General features: G+C 47.1%; 17 non-coding genes across 17 annotated transcripts; all 17 read left to right on the top strand.

Annotated features, from left to right (window-relative positions):
• Positions 1 to 173: 173 nt before the first annotated feature.
• On the top strand, positions 174 to 285 carry TRNAL-CAA (transfer RNA leucine (anticodon CAA)). The gene is made up of 2 exons: positions 174 to 211; positions 240 to 285. It is a non-coding gene; the product is annotated as a tRNA-Leu (tRNA).
• A 1,858-nt stretch (positions 286 to 2,143) lies between these two features.
• TRNAP-AGG (transfer RNA proline (anticodon AGG)) lies at positions 2,144 to 2,215 on the top strand. The gene has a single exon. It is a non-coding gene; the product is annotated as a tRNA-Pro (tRNA).
• Positions 2,216 to 2,600: 385 nt separating this feature from the next.
• On the top strand, positions 2,601 to 2,673 carry TRNAV-AAC (transfer RNA valine (anticodon AAC)). Its single transcript has one exon. It is a non-coding gene; the product is annotated as a tRNA-Val (tRNA).
• Positions 2,674 to 2,966: 293 nt separating this feature from the next.
• On the top strand, positions 2,967 to 3,078 carry TRNAL-CAA (transfer RNA leucine (anticodon CAA)). The gene is made up of 2 exons: positions 2,967 to 3,004; positions 3,033 to 3,078. It is a non-coding gene; the product is annotated as a tRNA-Leu (tRNA).
• Positions 3,079 to 4,936: 1,858 nt separating this feature from the next.
• TRNAP-AGG (transfer RNA proline (anticodon AGG)) lies at positions 4,937 to 5,008 on the top strand. The gene has a single exon. It is a non-coding gene; the product is annotated as a tRNA-Pro (tRNA).
• Positions 5,009 to 5,393: 385 nt separating this feature from the next.
• TRNAV-AAC (transfer RNA valine (anticodon AAC)) lies at positions 5,394 to 5,466 on the top strand. Its single transcript has one exon. It is a non-coding gene; the product is annotated as a tRNA-Val (tRNA).
• A 293-nt stretch (positions 5,467 to 5,759) lies between these two features.
• Positions 5,760 to 5,871, top strand: TRNAL-CAA (transfer RNA leucine (anticodon CAA)). The gene is made up of 2 exons: positions 5,760 to 5,797; positions 5,826 to 5,871. It is a non-coding gene; the product is annotated as a tRNA-Leu (tRNA).
• A 931-nt stretch (positions 5,872 to 6,802) lies between these two features.
• Positions 6,803 to 6,874, top strand: TRNAP-UGG (transfer RNA proline (anticodon UGG)). Its single transcript has one exon. It is a non-coding gene; the product is annotated as a tRNA-Pro (tRNA).
• Positions 6,875 to 7,729: 855 nt separating this feature from the next.
• On the top strand, positions 7,730 to 7,801 carry TRNAP-AGG (transfer RNA proline (anticodon AGG)). The gene has a single exon. It is a non-coding gene; the product is annotated as a tRNA-Pro (tRNA).
• A 385-nt stretch (positions 7,802 to 8,186) lies between these two features.
• On the top strand, positions 8,187 to 8,259 carry TRNAV-AAC (transfer RNA valine (anticodon AAC)). Its single transcript has one exon. It is a non-coding gene; the product is annotated as a tRNA-Val (tRNA).
• Positions 8,260 to 8,552: 293 nt separating this feature from the next.
• TRNAL-CAA (transfer RNA leucine (anticodon CAA)) lies at positions 8,553 to 8,664 on the top strand. The gene is made up of 2 exons: positions 8,553 to 8,590; positions 8,619 to 8,664. It is a non-coding gene; the product is annotated as a tRNA-Leu (tRNA).
• A 1,858-nt stretch (positions 8,665 to 10,522) lies between these two features.
• TRNAP-AGG (transfer RNA proline (anticodon AGG)) lies at positions 10,523 to 10,594 on the top strand. The gene has a single exon. It is a non-coding gene; the product is annotated as a tRNA-Pro (tRNA).
• Positions 10,595 to 10,979: 385 nt separating this feature from the next.
• TRNAV-AAC (transfer RNA valine (anticodon AAC)) lies at positions 10,980 to 11,052 on the top strand. The gene has a single exon. It is a non-coding gene; the product is annotated as a tRNA-Val (tRNA).
• Positions 11,053 to 11,345: 293 nt separating this feature from the next.
• Positions 11,346 to 11,457, top strand: TRNAL-CAA (transfer RNA leucine (anticodon CAA)). The gene is made up of 2 exons: positions 11,346 to 11,383; positions 11,412 to 11,457. It is a non-coding gene; the product is annotated as a tRNA-Leu (tRNA).
• Positions 11,458 to 13,315: 1,858 nt separating this feature from the next.
• On the top strand, positions 13,316 to 13,387 carry TRNAP-AGG (transfer RNA proline (anticodon AGG)). Its single transcript has one exon. It is a non-coding gene; the product is annotated as a tRNA-Pro (tRNA).
• Positions 13,388 to 13,772: 385 nt separating this feature from the next.
• Positions 13,773 to 13,845, top strand: TRNAV-AAC (transfer RNA valine (anticodon AAC)). The gene has a single exon. It is a non-coding gene; the product is annotated as a tRNA-Val (tRNA).
• Positions 13,846 to 14,138: 293 nt separating this feature from the next.
• On the top strand, positions 14,139 to 14,250 carry TRNAL-CAA (transfer RNA leucine (anticodon CAA)). Its single transcript has 2 exons — positions 14,139 to 14,176; positions 14,205 to 14,250. It is a non-coding gene; the product is annotated as a tRNA-Leu (tRNA).
• Positions 14,251 to 15,014: the final 764 nt, after the last annotated feature.

Here is a 15,014-nt window from a genome sequence, read left to right as displayed (position 1 = left end):
AAACAAAGTTATCTCCATCGATCATCTGGGGGTTGTTCTTGGGCCTATTTTTATTTTATTTAAGCTATGTTGTATTGTTGGGGCCTTTACACCTGTGACATTGCTGTGAACGTTGTAAGTGGAAACGTTGGCAGGTGCAGACAGAAGAGTCAGAACTAAGCACACCCTGAGCCGTCAGGATGGCCGAGTGGTCTAAGGCGCCAGACTCAAGAGAGCTTGATCTTCAGTGATGCTGAGCCTTCTGGTCTCCTCATGGAGGCGTGGGTTCAAATCCCACTTCTGACAGGTCCCTTTTACACCCTTAAGTCTTCCTAATTTTTGCAGTGCATTCCCCAGACACACCACAATATTTGCAGGAACCTGTACTAAATAAAGAGAAATCCACCAGGCTGGGCCCTCATTCACAATTCCATGTATTTCTGAAAGGGACACCTCAGGCACACCTTCCATTACATTTGCACTCCATCACAGTAACTGCCATGCTGGGTTTCGAAATAAGCATTTGATCCCATCATTTGTTGTGAGGCTCTCCTGCCACCTTTTGGGCAGAGAAGGCAGTGTTTCTGGAACAACACAGGCAGACATGTTCAACAGGGCTTCCTGGTTATGTGGGAGGAGCAGATTGCCAATGGTCCCCCCATGCAAATTCTAATTTACATAAGGAAGACAGAGAGGTAGCTGGGAGTAGGCACTACACACGGACATTGCACTCCCTCTTGTGATTTGCAGCCAATTCTAGATTGAGTCGGAGGAAAGGAGGAGACTCGCCCAACAATGGCCATACTGGGAAGTCAGCCACTCTGGGTCTCCCAGGTGAATGTTTCAGGCTTGTGAGCCACTCATATACATCTCGCCTGATCGAGCCTGATCGAGCGCTGAGCGAGCGCGTTTGAATGCAAATATCAAACACCACTTTCTCAGGTGCAAGAAATGGTGGGCCCTTCATTGCTTCTGGTGTGGAAGTCTATGGAGCAAGGGTCCAGGACTTGCAGAGGAGTACAAGTGCCAGAAAGTGGTTGCTGTTCTCATCTGTGCCGTTTTACTGCTCACTGGCCGATAGGAGATTGGCTGCCCCCTTCCTTGCTGGAGTGAAAAAACAACAACTTGAGAGAAAACATGACTTTGTGTGGCTCACTTATAGGGAGACGAGCCAAATAGCCCTGCTATTTTCTGAAAGACGCTTCAGTAATTGTTCAAAATGTATCTTGGCCACTCAGGCTCGTTGGTCTAGGGGTATGATTCTCGCTTTGGGTGCGAGAGGTCCTGGGTTCAAATCCCGGACGAGCCCATCCTGTGGAAGTTTTCAGGCTGCTTGTCATATAGGAGCCTTTCTTCTTTTCAATGCTATAAGACGCTGTGTATGTCGAGAAGGTTCCTTACCCTGCACGCTATTTTCCACTTTTGACATGATAAAGGAGTGCAGGACTTCGTTGCAACTGCTTTTCTGGGCTGGACCAGCAGTGTAGGAACATTACATGCAAAGTGTTTTTCTAGTGTCATTTCAGGATATGGTTTCCAAATCGCCTCTTGGAAAAAAAGTGGTCCTCATTCCTGTCTTCCAAAGAAAGAGAGACCGGGTAAGGAGAGCCCAACTTTGAGCTTCAAGGACGTTGGCCTTTAGTCTGTGCATTCCAACCCAATACATGCCAACAAGATTCCTGAGGTGGTGTCTGTTTCTGTAGTGTAGTGGTTATCACGTTCGCCTTACACGCGAAAGGTCGAGACCGGGCAGAAACAGCAGCTTGCTGTTTTTCACAGTGTTTGCATTTACTGGCTCACTTTATAGGAAAGCTGAGATAATAGAGGCTGTCTATTCCTCACCAGCCTGACGTAGTGTGCTCCAGAGATCTCAGTGACAGCTCGAAAAGAGAAGTGACGATAGCTTGCGCCATTCGCTTGCTCGCACTTTGCTCTGTAGGGTGGGCCTACTTCATGAAAGCAAGGCATGAGAGCAGAAATGCTTCTCTTGTCCTCACCACGAGCAGACACTTAAAGCAAACAAACTGTCTGAAGGACAGAGGCTTTTTAATTTCTTGTTTGATGACGGTCATGAAAAAGACAGCAATCATATTGCAGAACAGAGCAGCATGTACTGGCTAGCTGCCACTAACCCCTGGAGCTGTGTCAGAGGTGACTCTTGCGTGGCTCATTGGTCTAGGGGTATGATTCTCGCTTAGGGTGCGAGAGGTCCCGGGTTCAAATCCCGGATGAGCCCTTTTTAGAGGTAAACATACAAACCCTACTAAAATTGCACTATGCCTGACTATTTCTCGTTATACTGGGTGCATTGTTGCACAACATATTTCTAACCTCAGAAGAAAAATGGATCACCATGCTTTATCTGCCTACCTGCTTAGTCTCAGTGTGTCCCAGGTGATGCTTTCCCAAGCTGTACTCGCTGGCATTTAGGCATCAGATATTTGCCTGTCGATGCCTGCACAAGTGAGTTTTGAATACGTCTAATTGCAAGCATGTTGGATGATATCTCTGAGGTTTTCACACTTGTTCTGCACATTCTGAGCCGCTGCTGATACAGCAGAATAGAAGTAGGGTGAAGGCTTGAGAGAAACTTTCCTCTAACAGTAGAAAGCACCAAGGTAGTTTCTGTAGTGTAGTGGTCATCACGTTCGCCTAACACGCGAAAGGTCCACGGTTCGAGACCGGGCAGAAACACTGTGCATTGGATGCTTTTTTTGTGCACACTCTAAAACCTTATTATCTCAATGCAATTTTAAGAAGAGGTGGTCTTTGGACACAGTGAGCCGTGAGAAAATTTCTTTACCTTTGCAGACGAAACAAAGTTATCTCCATCGATCATCTGGGGGTTGTTCTTGGGCCTATTTTTATTTTATTTAAGCTATGTTGTATTGTTGGGGCCTTTACACCTGTGACATTGCTGTGAACGTTGTAAGTGGAAACGTTGGCAGGTGCAGACAGAAGAGTCAGAACTAAGCACACCCTGAGCCGTCAGGATGGCCGAGTGGTCTAAGGCGCCAGACTCAAGAGAGCTTGATCTTCAGTGATGCTGAGCCTTCTGGTCTCCTCATGGAGGCGTGGGTTCAAATCCCACTTCTGACAGGTCCCTTTTACACCCTTAAGTCTTCCTAATTTTTGCAGTGCATTCCCCAGACACACCACAATATTTGCAGGAACCTGTAGTAAATAAAGAGAAATCCACCAGGCTGGGCCCTCAATCACAATTCCATGTATTTCTGAAAGGGACACCTCAGGCACACCTTCCATTACATTTGCACTCCATCACAGTAACTGCCATGCTGGGTTTCGAAATAAGCATTTGATCCCATCATTTGTTGTGAGGCTCTCCTGCCACCTTTTGGGCAGAGAAGGCAGTGTTTCTGGAACAACACAGGCAGACATGTTCAACAGGGCTTCCTGGTTATGTGGGAGGAGCAGATTGCCAATGGTCCCCCCATGCAAATTCTAATTTACATAAGGAAGACAGAGAGGTAGCTGGGAGTAGGCACTACACACGGACATTGCACTCCCTCTTGTGATTTGCAGCCAATTCTAGATTGAGTCGGAGGAAAGGAGGAGACTCGCCCAACAATGGCCATACTGGGAAGTCAGCCACTCTGGGTCTCCCAGGTGAATGTTTCAGGCTTGTGAGCCACTCATATACATCTCGCCTGATCGAGCCTGATCGAGCGCTGAGCGAGCGCGTTTGAATGCAAATATCAAACACCACTTTCTCAGGTGCAAGAAATGGTGGGCCCTTCATTGCTTCTGGTGTGGAAGTCTATGGAGCAAGGGTCCAGGACTTGCAGAGGAGTACAAGTGCCAGAAAGTGGTTGCTGTTCTCATCTGTGCCGTTTTACTGCTCACTGGCCGATAGGAGATTGGCTGCCCCCTTCCTTGCTGGAGTGAAAAAACAACAACTTGAGAGAAAACATGACTTTGTGTGGCTCACTTATAGGGAGACGAGCCAAATAGCCCTGCTATTTTCTGAAAGACGCTTCAGTAATTGTTCAAAATGTATCTTGGCCACTCAGGCTCGTTGGTCTAGGGGTATGATTCTCGCTTTAGGTGCGAGAGGTCCTGGGTTCAAATCCCGGACGAGCCCATCCTGTGGAAGTTTTCAGGCTGCTTGTCATATAGGAGCCTTTCTTCTTTTCAATACTATAAGACGCTGTGTATGTCGAGAAGGTTCCTTACCCTGCACGCTATTTTCCACTTTTGACATGATAAAGGAGTGCAGGACTTCGTTGCAACTGCTTTTCTGGGCTGGACCAGCAGTGTAGGAACATTACATGCAAAGTGTTTTTCTAGTGTCATTTCAGGATATGGTTTCCAAATCGCCTCTTGGAAAAAAAGTGGTCCTCATTCATGTCTTCCAAAGAAAGAGAGACCGGGTAAGGAGAGCCCAACTTTGAGCTTCAAGGACGTTGGCCTTTAGTCTGTGCATTCCAACCCAATACATGCCAACAAGATTCCTGAGGTGGTGTCTGTTTCTGTAGTGTAGTGGTTATCACGTTCGCCTTACACGCGAAAGGTCGAGACCGGGCAGAAACAGCAGCTTGCTGTTTTTCACAGTGTTTGCATTTACTGGCTCACTTTATAGGAAAGCTGAGATAATAGAGGCTGTCTATTCCTCACCAGCCTGACGTAGTGTGCTCCAGAGATCTCAGTGACAGCTCGAAAAGAGAAGTGACGATAGCTTGCGCCATTCGCTTGCTCGCACTTTGCTCTGTAGGGTGGGCCTACTTCATGAAAGCAAGGCATGAGAGCAGAAATGCTTCTCTTGTCCTCACCACGAGCAGACACTTAAAGCAAACAAACTGTCTGAAGGACAGAGGCTTTTTAATTTCTTGTTTGATGACGGTCATGAAAAAGACAGCAATCATATTGCAGAACAGAGCAGCATGTACTGGCTAGCTGCCACTAACCCCTGGAGCTGTGTCAGAGGTGACTCTTACGTGGCTCGTTGGTCTAGGGGTATGATTCTCGCTTAGGGTGCGAGAGGTCCCGGGTTCAAATCCCGGACGAGCCCTTTTTAGAGGTAAACATACAAACCCTACTAAAATTGCACTATGCCTGACTATTTCTCGTTATACTGGGTGCATTGTTGCACAACATATTTCTAACCTCAGAAGAAAAATGGATCACCATGCTTTATCTGCCTACCTGCTTAGTCTCAGTGTGTCCCAGGTGATGCTTTCCCAAGCTGTACTCGCTGGCATTTAGGCATCAGATATTTGCCTGTCGATGCCTGCACAAGTGAGTTTTGAATACGTCTAATTGCAAGCATGTTGGATGATATCTCTGAGGTTTTCACACTTGTTCTGCACATTCTGAGCCGCTGCTGATACAGCAGAATAGAAGTAGGGTGAAGGCTTGAGAGAAACTTTCCTCTAACAGTAGAAAGCACCAAGGTAGTTCCTATAGTGTAGTGGTCATCACGTTCGCCTAACACGCGAAAGGTCCCCGGTTCGAGACCGGGCAGAAACACTGTGCATTGGATGCTTTTTTTGTGCACACTCTAAAACCTTATTATCTCAATGCAATTTTAAGAAGAGGTGGTCTTTGGACACAGTGAGCCGTGAGAAAATTTCTTTACCTTTGCAGACGAAACAAAGTTATCTCCATCGATCATCTGGGGGTTGTTCTTGGGCCTATTTTTATTTTATTTAAGCTATGTTGTATTGTTGGGGCCTTTACACCTGTGACATTGCTGTGAACGTTGTAAGTGGAAACGTTGGCAGGTGCAGACAGAAGAGTCAGAACTAAGCACACCCTGAGCCGTCAGGATGGCCGAGTGGTCTAAGGCGCCAGACTCAAGAGAGCTTGATCTTCAGTGATGCTGAGCCTTCTGGTCTCCTCATGGAGGCGTGGGTTCAAATCCCACTTCTGACAGGTCCCTTTTACACCCTTAAGTCTTCCTAATTTTTGCAGTGCATTCCCCAGACACACCACAATATTTGCAGGAACCTGTAGTAAATAAAGAGAAATCCACCAGGCTGGGCCCTCAATCACAATTCCATGTATTTCTGAAAGGGACACCTCAGGCACACCTTCCATTACATTTGCACTCCATCACAGTAACTGCCATGCTGGGTTTCGAAATAAGCATTTGATCCCATCATTTGTTGTGAGGCTCTCCTGCCACCTTTTGGGCAGAGAAGGCAGTGTTCCTGGAACAACACAGGCAGACATGTTCAACAGGGCTTCCTGGTTATGTGGGAGGAGCAGATTGCCAATGGTCTCCCCTTGCAAATTCTAATTTACATAAGGAAGACAGAGAGGTAGCTGGGAGTAGGCACTACACACGGACATTGCACTCCCTCTTGTGATTTGCAGCCAATTCTAGATTGAGTCGGAGGAAAGGAGGAGACTCGCCCAACAATGGCCATACTGGGAAGTCAGCCACTCTGGGTCTCCCAGGTGAATGTTTCAGGCCTGTGAGCCACTCATATAAATCTCGCCTGATCGAGCCTGATCGAGCGCTGAGCGAGCGCGTTTGAATGCAAATATCAAACACCACTTTCTCAGGTGCAAGAAATGGTGGGCCCTTCATTGCTTCTGGTATGGAAGTCTATGGAGCAAGGGTCCAGGACTTGCAGAGGAGTACAAGTGCCAGAAAGTGGTTGCTGTTCTCATCTGTGCCTTTTTACTGCTCACTGGCCGATAGGAGATTGGCTGCCCCCTTCCTTGCTGGAAAGAAATAACAACAACTTGAGAGAAAACATGACTTTGTGTGGCTCACTTATAGGGAGACGAGCCAAATAGCCCTGCTATTTTCTGAAAGACGCTTCAGTAATTGTTCAAAATGTATCTTGGCCACTCAGGCTCGTTGGTCTAGGGGTATGATTCTCGCTTTGGGTGCGAGAGGTCCCGGGTTCAAATCCCGGACGAGCCCATCCTGTGGAAGTTTTCAGGCTGCTTGTCATATAGGAGCCTTTCTTCTTTTCAATGCTATAAGACGCTGTGTATGTCGAGAAGGTTCCTTACCCTGCACGCTATTTTCCACTTTTGACATGATAAAGGAGTGCAGGACTTCGTTGCAACTGCTTTTCTGGGCTGGACCAGCAGTGTAGGAACATTACATGCAAAGTGTTTTTCTAGTGTCATTTCAGGATATGGTTTCCAAATCGCCTCTTGGAAAAAAAGTGGTCCTCATTCCTGTCTTCCAAAGAAAGAGAGACCGGGTAAGGAGAGCCCAACTTTGAGCTTCAAGGACGTTGGCCTTTAGTCTGTGCATTCCAACCCAATACATGCCAACAAGATTCCTGAGGTAGTGTCTGTTTCTGTAGTGTAGTGGTTATCACGTTCGCCTTACACGCGAAAGGTCGAGACCGGGCAGAAACAGCAGCTTGCTGTTTTTCACAGTGTTTGCATTTACTGGCTCACTTTATAGGAAAGCTGAGATAATAGAGGCTGTCTATTCCTCACCAGCCTGACGTAGTGTGCTCCAGAGATCTCAGTGACAGCTCGAAAAGAGAAGTGACGATAGCTTGCGCCATTCGCTTGCTCGCACTTTGCTCTGTAGGGTGGGCCTACTTCATGAAAGCAAGGCATGAGAGCAGAAATGCTTCTCTTGTCCTCACCACGAGCAGACACTTAAAGCAAACAAACTGTCTGAAGGACAGAGGCTTTTTAATTTCTTGTTTGATGACGGTCATGAAAAAGACAGCAATCATATTGCAGAACAGAGCAGCATGTACTGGCTAGCTGCCACTAACCCCTGGAGCTGTGTCAGAGGTGACTCTTGCGTGGCTCATTGGTCTAGGGGTATGATTCTCGCTTAGGGTGCGAGAGGGCCCGGGTTCAAATCCCGGACGAGCCCTTTTTAGAGGTAAACATACAAACCCTACTAAAATTGCACTATGCCTGACTATTTCTCGTTATACTGGGTGCATTGTTGCACAACATATTTCTAACCTCAGAAGAAAAATGGATCACCATGCTTTATCTGCCTACCTGCTTAGTCTCAGTGTGTCCCAGGTGATGCTTTCCCAAGCTGTACTCGCTGGCATTTAGGCATCAGATATTTGCCTGTCGATGCCTGCACAAGTGAGTTTTGAATACGTCTAATTGCAAGCATGTTGGATGATATCTCTGAGGTTTTCACACTTGTTCTGCACATTCTGAGCCGCTGCTGATACAGCAGAATAGAAGTAGGTTGAAGGCTTGAGAGAAACTTTCCTCTAACAGTAGAAAGCACCAAGGTAGTTTCTGTAGTGTAGTGGTCATCACGTTCGCCTAACACGCGAAAGGTCCCCGGTTCGAGACCGGGCAGAAACACTGTGCATTGGATGCTTTTTTTGTGCACACTCTAAAACCTTATTATCTCAATGCAAGTTTAAGAAGAGGTGGTCTTTGGACACAGTGAGCCGTGAGAAAATTTCTTTACCTTTGCAGACGAAACAAAGTTATCTCCATCGATCATCTGGGGGTTGTTCTTGGGCCTATTTTTATTTTATTTAAGCTATGTTGTATTGTTGGGGCCTTTACACCTGTGACATTGCTGTGAACGTTGTAAGTGGAAACGTTGGCAGGTGCAGACAGAAGAGTCAGAACTAAGCACACCCTGAGCCGTCAGGATGGCCGAGTGGTCTAAGGCGCCAGACTCAAGAGAGCTTGATCTTCAGTGATGCTGAGCCTTCTGGTCTCCTCATGGAGGCGTGGGTTCAAATCCCACTTCTGACAGGTCCCTTTTACACCCTTAAGTCTTCCTAATTTTTGCAGTGCATTCCCCAGACACACCACAATATTTGCAGGAACCTGTAGTAAATAAAGAGAAATCCACCAGGCTGGGCCCTCAATCACAATTCCATGTATTTCTGAAAGGGACACCTCAGGCACACCTTCCATTACATTTGCACTCCATCACAGTAACTGCCATGCTGGGTTTCGAAATAAGCATTTGATCCCATCATTTGTTGTGAGGCTCTCCTGCCACCTTTTGGGCAGAGAAGGCAGTGTTTCTGGAACAACACAGGCAGACATGTTCAACAGGGCTTCCTGGTTATGTGGGAGGAGCAGATTGCCAATGGTCCCCCCATGCAAATTCTAATTTACATAAGGAAGACAGAGAGGTAGCTGGGAGTAGGCACTACACACGGACATTGCACTCCCTCTTGTGATTTGCAGCCAATTCTAGATTGAGTCGGAGGAAAGGAGGAGACTCGCCCAACAATGGCCATACTGGGAAGTCAGCCACTCTGGGTCTCCCAGGTGAATGTTTCAGGCCTGTGAGCCACTCATATACATCGAGCCTGATCGAGCCTGATCGAGCGCTGAGCGAGCGCGTTTGAATGCAAATATCAAACACCACTTTCTCAGGTGCAAGAAATGGTGGGCCCTTCATTGCTTCTGGTGTGGAAGTCTATGGAGCAAGGGTCCAGGACTTGCAGAGGAGTACAAGTGCCAGAAAGTGGTTGCTGTTCTCATCTGTGCCTTTTTACTGCTCACTGGCCGATAGGAGATTGGCTGCCCCCTTCCTTGCTGGAGTGAAAAAACAACAACTTGAGAGAAAACATGACTTTGTGTGGCTCACTTATAGGGAGACGAGCCAAATAGCCCTGCTATTTTCTGAAAGACGCTTCAGTAATTGTTCAAAATGTATCTTGGCCACTCAGGCTCGTTGGTCTAGGGGTATGATTCTCGCTTTGGGTGCGAGAGGTCCTGGGTTCAAATCCCGGACGAGCCCATCCTGTGGAAGTTTTCAGGCTGCTTGTCATATAGGAGCCTTTCTTCTTTTCAATGCTATAAGACGCTGTGTATGTCGAGAAGGTTCCTTACCCTGCACGCTATTTTCCACTTTTGACATGATAAAGGAGTGCAGGACTTCGTTGCAACTGCTTTTCTGGGCTGGACCAGCAGTGTAGGAACATTACATGCAAAGTGTTTTTCTAGTGTCATTTCAGGATATGGTTTCCAAATCGCCTCTTGGAAAAAAAGTGGTCCTCATTCCTGTCTTCCAAAGAAAGAGAGACCGGGTAAGGAGAGCCCAACTTTGAGCTTCAAGGACGTTGGCCTTTAGTCTGTGCATTCCAACCCAATACATGCCAACAAGATTCCTGAGGTGGTGTCTGTTTCTGTAGTGTAGTGGTTATCACGTTCGCCTTACACGCGGAAGGTCGAGACCGGGCAGAAACAGCAGCTTGCTGTTTTTCACAGTGTTTGCATTTACTGGCTCACTTTATAGGAAAGCTGAGATAATAGAGGCTGTCTATTCCTCACCAGCCTGACGTAGTGTGCTCCAGAGATCTCAGTGACAGCTCGAAAAGAGAAGTGACGATAGCTTGCGCCATTCGCTTGCTCGCACTTTGCTCTGTAGGGTGGGCCTACTTCATGAAAGCAAGGCATGAGAGCAGAAATGCTTCTCTTGTCCTCACCACGAGCAGACACTTAAAGCAAACAAACTGTCTGAAGGACAGAGGCTTTTTAATTTCTTGTTTGATGACGGTCATGAAAAAGACAGCAATCATATTGCAGAACAGAGCAGCATGTACTGGCTAGCTGCCACTAACCCCTGGAGCTGTGTCAGAGGTGACTCTTGCGTGGCTCATTGGTCTAGGGGTATGATTCTCGCTTAGGGTGCGAGAGGTCCCGGGTTCAAATCCCGGACGAGCCCTTTTTAGAGGTAAACATACAAACCCTACTAAAATTGCACTATGCCTGACTATTTCTCGTTATACTGGGTGCATTGTTGCACAACATATTTCTAACCTCAGAAGAAAAATGGATCACCATGCTTTATCTGCCTACCTGCTTAGTCTCAGTGTGTCCCAGGTGATGCTTTCCCAAGCTGTACTCGCTGGCATTTAGGCATCAGATATTTGCCTGTCGATGCCTGCACAAGTGAGTTTTGAATACGTCTAATTGCAAGCATGTTGGATGATATCTCTGAGGTTTTCACACTTGTTCTGCACATTCTGAGCCGCTGCTGATACAGCAGAATAGAAGTAGGGTGAAGGCTTGAGAGAAACTTTCCTCTAACAGTAGAAAGCACCAAGGTAGTTTCTGTAGTGTAGTGGTCATCACGTTCGCCTAACACGCGAAAGGTCCACGGTTCGAGACCGGGCAGAAACACTGTGCATTGGATGCTTTTTTTGTGCACACTCTAAAACCTTATTATCTCAATGCAATTTTAAGAAGAGGTGGTCTTTGGACACAGTGAGCCGTGAGAAAATTTCTTTACCTTTGCAGACGAAACAAAGTTATCTCCATCGATCATCTGGGGGTTGTTCTTGGGCCTATTTTTATTTTATTTAAGCTATGTTGTATTGTTGGGGCCTTTACACCTGTGACATTGCTGTGAACGTTGTAAGTGGAAACGTTGGCAGGTGCAGACAGAAGAGTCAGAACTAAGCACACCCTGAGCCGTCAGGATGGCCGAGTGGTCTAAGGCGCCAGACTCAAGAGAGCTTGATCTTCAGTGATGCTGAGCCTTCTGGTCTCCTCATGGAGGCGTGGGTTCAAATCCCACTTCTGACAGGTCCCTTTTACACCCTTAAGTCTTCCTAATTTTTGCAGTGCATTCCCCAGACACACCACAATATTTGCAGGAACCTGTAGTAAATAAAGAGAAATCCACCAGGCTGGGCCCTCAATCACAATTCCATGTATTTCTGAAAGGGACACCTCAGGCACACCTTCCATTACATTTGCACTCCATCACAGTAACTGCCATGCTGGGTTTCGAAATAAGCATTTGATCCCATCATTTGTTGTGAGGCTCTCCTGCCACCTTTTGGGCAGAGAAGGCAGTGTTTCTGGAACAACACAGGCAGACATGTTCAACAGGGCTTCCTGGTTATGTGGGAGGAGCAGATTGCCAATGGTCCCCCCATGCAAATTCTAATTTACATAAGGAAGACAGAGAGGTAGCTGGGAGTAGGCACTACACACGGACATTGCACTCCCTCTTGTGATTTGCAGCCAATTCTAGATTGAGTCGGAGGAAAGGAGGAGACTCGCCCAACAATGGCCATACTGGGAAGTCAGCCACTCTGGGTCTCCCAGGTGAATGTTTCAGGCTTGTGAGCCACTCATATACATCTCGCCTGATCGAGCCTAATCGAGCGCTGAGCGAGCGCGTTTGAATGCAAATATCAAACACCACTTTCTCAGGTGCAAGAAATGGTGGGCCCTTCATTGCTTCTGGTGTGGAAGTCTATGGAGCAAGGGTCCAGGACTTGCAGAGGAGTACAAGTGCCAGAAAGTGGTTGCTGTTCTCATCTGTGCCGTTTTACTGCTCACTGGCCGATAGGAGATTGGCTGCCCCCTTCCTTGCTGGAGTGAAAAAACAACAACTTGAGAGAAAACATGACTTTGTGTGGCTCACTTATAGGGAGACGAGCCAAATAGCCCTGCTATTTTCTGAAAGACGCTTCAGTAATTGTTCAAAATGTATCTTGGCCACTCAGGCTCGTTGGTCTAGGGGTATGATTCTCGCTTTGGGTGCGAGAGGTCCTGGGTTCAAATCCCGGACGAGCCCATCCTGTGGAAGTTTTCAGGCTGCTTGTCATATAGGAGCCTTTCTTCTTTTCAATGCTATAAGACGCTGTGTATGTCGAGAAAGTTCCTTACCCTGCACGCTATTTTCCACTTTTGACATGATAAAGGAGTGCAGGACTTCGTTGCAACTGCTTTTCTGGGCTGGACCAGCAGTGTAGGAACATTACATGCAAAGTTTTTTTCTAGTGTCATTTCAGGATATGGTTTCCAAATCGCCTCTTGGAAAAAAAGTGGTCCTCATTCCTGTCTTCCAAAGAAAGAGAGACCGGGTAAGGAGAGCCCAACTTTGAGCTTCAAGGACGTTGGCCTTTAGTCTGTGCATTCCAACCCAATACATGCCAACAAGATTCCTGAGGTGGTGTCTGTTTCTGTAGTGTAGTGGTTATCACGTTCGCCTTACACGCGAAAGGTCGAGACCGGGCAGAAACAGCAGCTTGCTGTTTTTCACAGTGTTTGCATTTACTGGCTCACTTTATAGGAAAGCTGAGATAATAGAGGCTGTCTATTCCTCACCAGCCTGACGTAGTGTGCTCCAGAGATCTCAGTGACAGCTCGAAAAGAGAAGTGACGATAGCTTGCGCCATTCGCTTGCTCGCACTTTGCTCTGTAGGGTGGGCCTACTTCATGAAAGCAAGGCATGAGAGCAGAAATGCTTCTCTTGTCCTCACCACGAGCAGACACTTAAAGCAAACAAACTGTCTGAAGGACAGAGGCTTTTTAATTTCTTGTTTGATGACGGTCATGAAAAAGACAGCAATCATATTGCAGAACAGAGCAGCATGTACTGGCTAGCTGCCACTAACCCCTGGAGCTGTGTCAGAGGTGACTCTTGCGTGGCTCGTTGGTCTAGGGGTATGATTCTCGCTTAGGGTGCGAGAGGTCCCGGGTTCAAATCCCGGACGAGCCCTTTTTAGAGGTAAACATACAAACCCTACTAAAATTGCACTATGCCTGACTATTTCTCGTTATACTGGGTGCATTGTTGCACAACATATTTCTAACCTCAGAAGAAAAATGGATCACCATGCTTTATCTGCCTACCTGCTTAGTCTCAGTGTGTCCCAGGTGATGCTTTCCCAAGCTGTACTCGCTGGCATTTAGGCATCAGATATTTGCCTGTCGATGCCTGCACAAGTGAGTTTTGAATACGTCTAATTGCAAGCATGTTGGATGATATCTCTGAGGTTTTCACACTTGTTCTGCACATTCTGAGCCGCTGCTGATACAGCAGAATAGAAGTAGGGTGAAGGCTTGAGAGAAACTTTCCTCTAACAGTAGAAAGCACCAAGGTAGTTTCTGTAGTGTAGTGGTCATCACGTTCGCCTAACACGCGAAAGGTCCCCGGTTCGAGACCGGGCAGAAACACTGTGCATTGGATGCTTTTTTTGTGCACACTCTAAAACCTTATTATCTCAATGCAATTTTAAGAAGAGGTGGTCTTTGGACACAGTGAGCCGTGAGAAAATTTCTTTACCTTTGCAGACGAAACAAAGTTATCTCCATCGATCATCTGGGGGTTGTTCTTGGGCCTATTTTTATTTTATTTAAGCTATGTTGTATTGTTGGGGCCTTTACACCTGTGACATTGCTGTGAACGTTGTAAGTGGAAACGTTGGCAGGTGCAGACAGAAGAGTCAGAACTAAGCACACCCTGAGCCGTCAGGATGGCCGAGTGGTCTAAGGCGCCAGACTCAAGAGAGCTTGATCTTCAGTGATGCTGAGCCTTCTGGTCTCCTCATGGAGGCGTGGGTTCAAATCCCACTTCTGACAGGTCCCTTTTACACCCTTAAGTCTTCCTAATTTTTGCAGTGCATTCCCCAGACACACCACAATATTTGCAGGAACCTGTAGTAAATAAAGAGAAATCCACCAGGCTGGGCCCTCAATCACAATTCCATGTATTTCTGAAAGGGACACCTCAGGCACACCTTCCATTACATTTGCACTCCATCACAGTAACTGCCATGCTGGGTTTCGAAATAAGCATTTGATCCCATCATTTGTTGTGAGGCTCTCCTGCCACCTTTTGGGCAGAGAAGGCAGTGTTCCTGGAACAACACAGGCAGACATGTTCAACAGGGCTTCCTGGTTATGTGGGAGGAGCAGATTGCCAATGGTCTCCCCTTGCAAATTCTAATTTACATAAGGAAGACGGAGAGGTAGCTGGGAGTAGGCACTACACACGGACATTGCACTCCCTCTTGTGATTTGCAGCCAATTCTAGATTGAGTCGGAGGAAAGGAGGAGACTCGCCCAACAATGGCCATACTGGGAAGTCAGCCACTCTGGGTCTCCCAGGTGAATGTTTCAGGCCTGTGAGCCACTCATATAAATCTCGCCTGATCGAGCCTGATCGAGCGCTGAGCGAGCGCGTTTGAATGCAAATATCAAACACCACTTTCTCAGGTGCAAGAAATGGTGGGCCCTTCATTGCTTCTGGTGTGGAAGTCTATGGAGCAAGGGTCCAGGACTTGCAGAGGAGTACAAGTGCCAGAAAGTGGTTGCTGTTCTCATCTGTGCCTTTTTACTGCTCA

Source organism: Lissotriton vulgaris, chromosome 10 (assembly GCF_964263255.1).
Source record: "Lissotriton vulgaris chromosome 10, aLisVul1.2, whole genome shotgun sequence".
Lineage (NCBI taxonomy): Eukaryota > Metazoa > Chordata > Amphibia > Caudata > Salamandridae > Lissotriton > Lissotriton vulgaris.
This window is presented reverse-complemented; position numbering and strand designations above follow the sequence as displayed.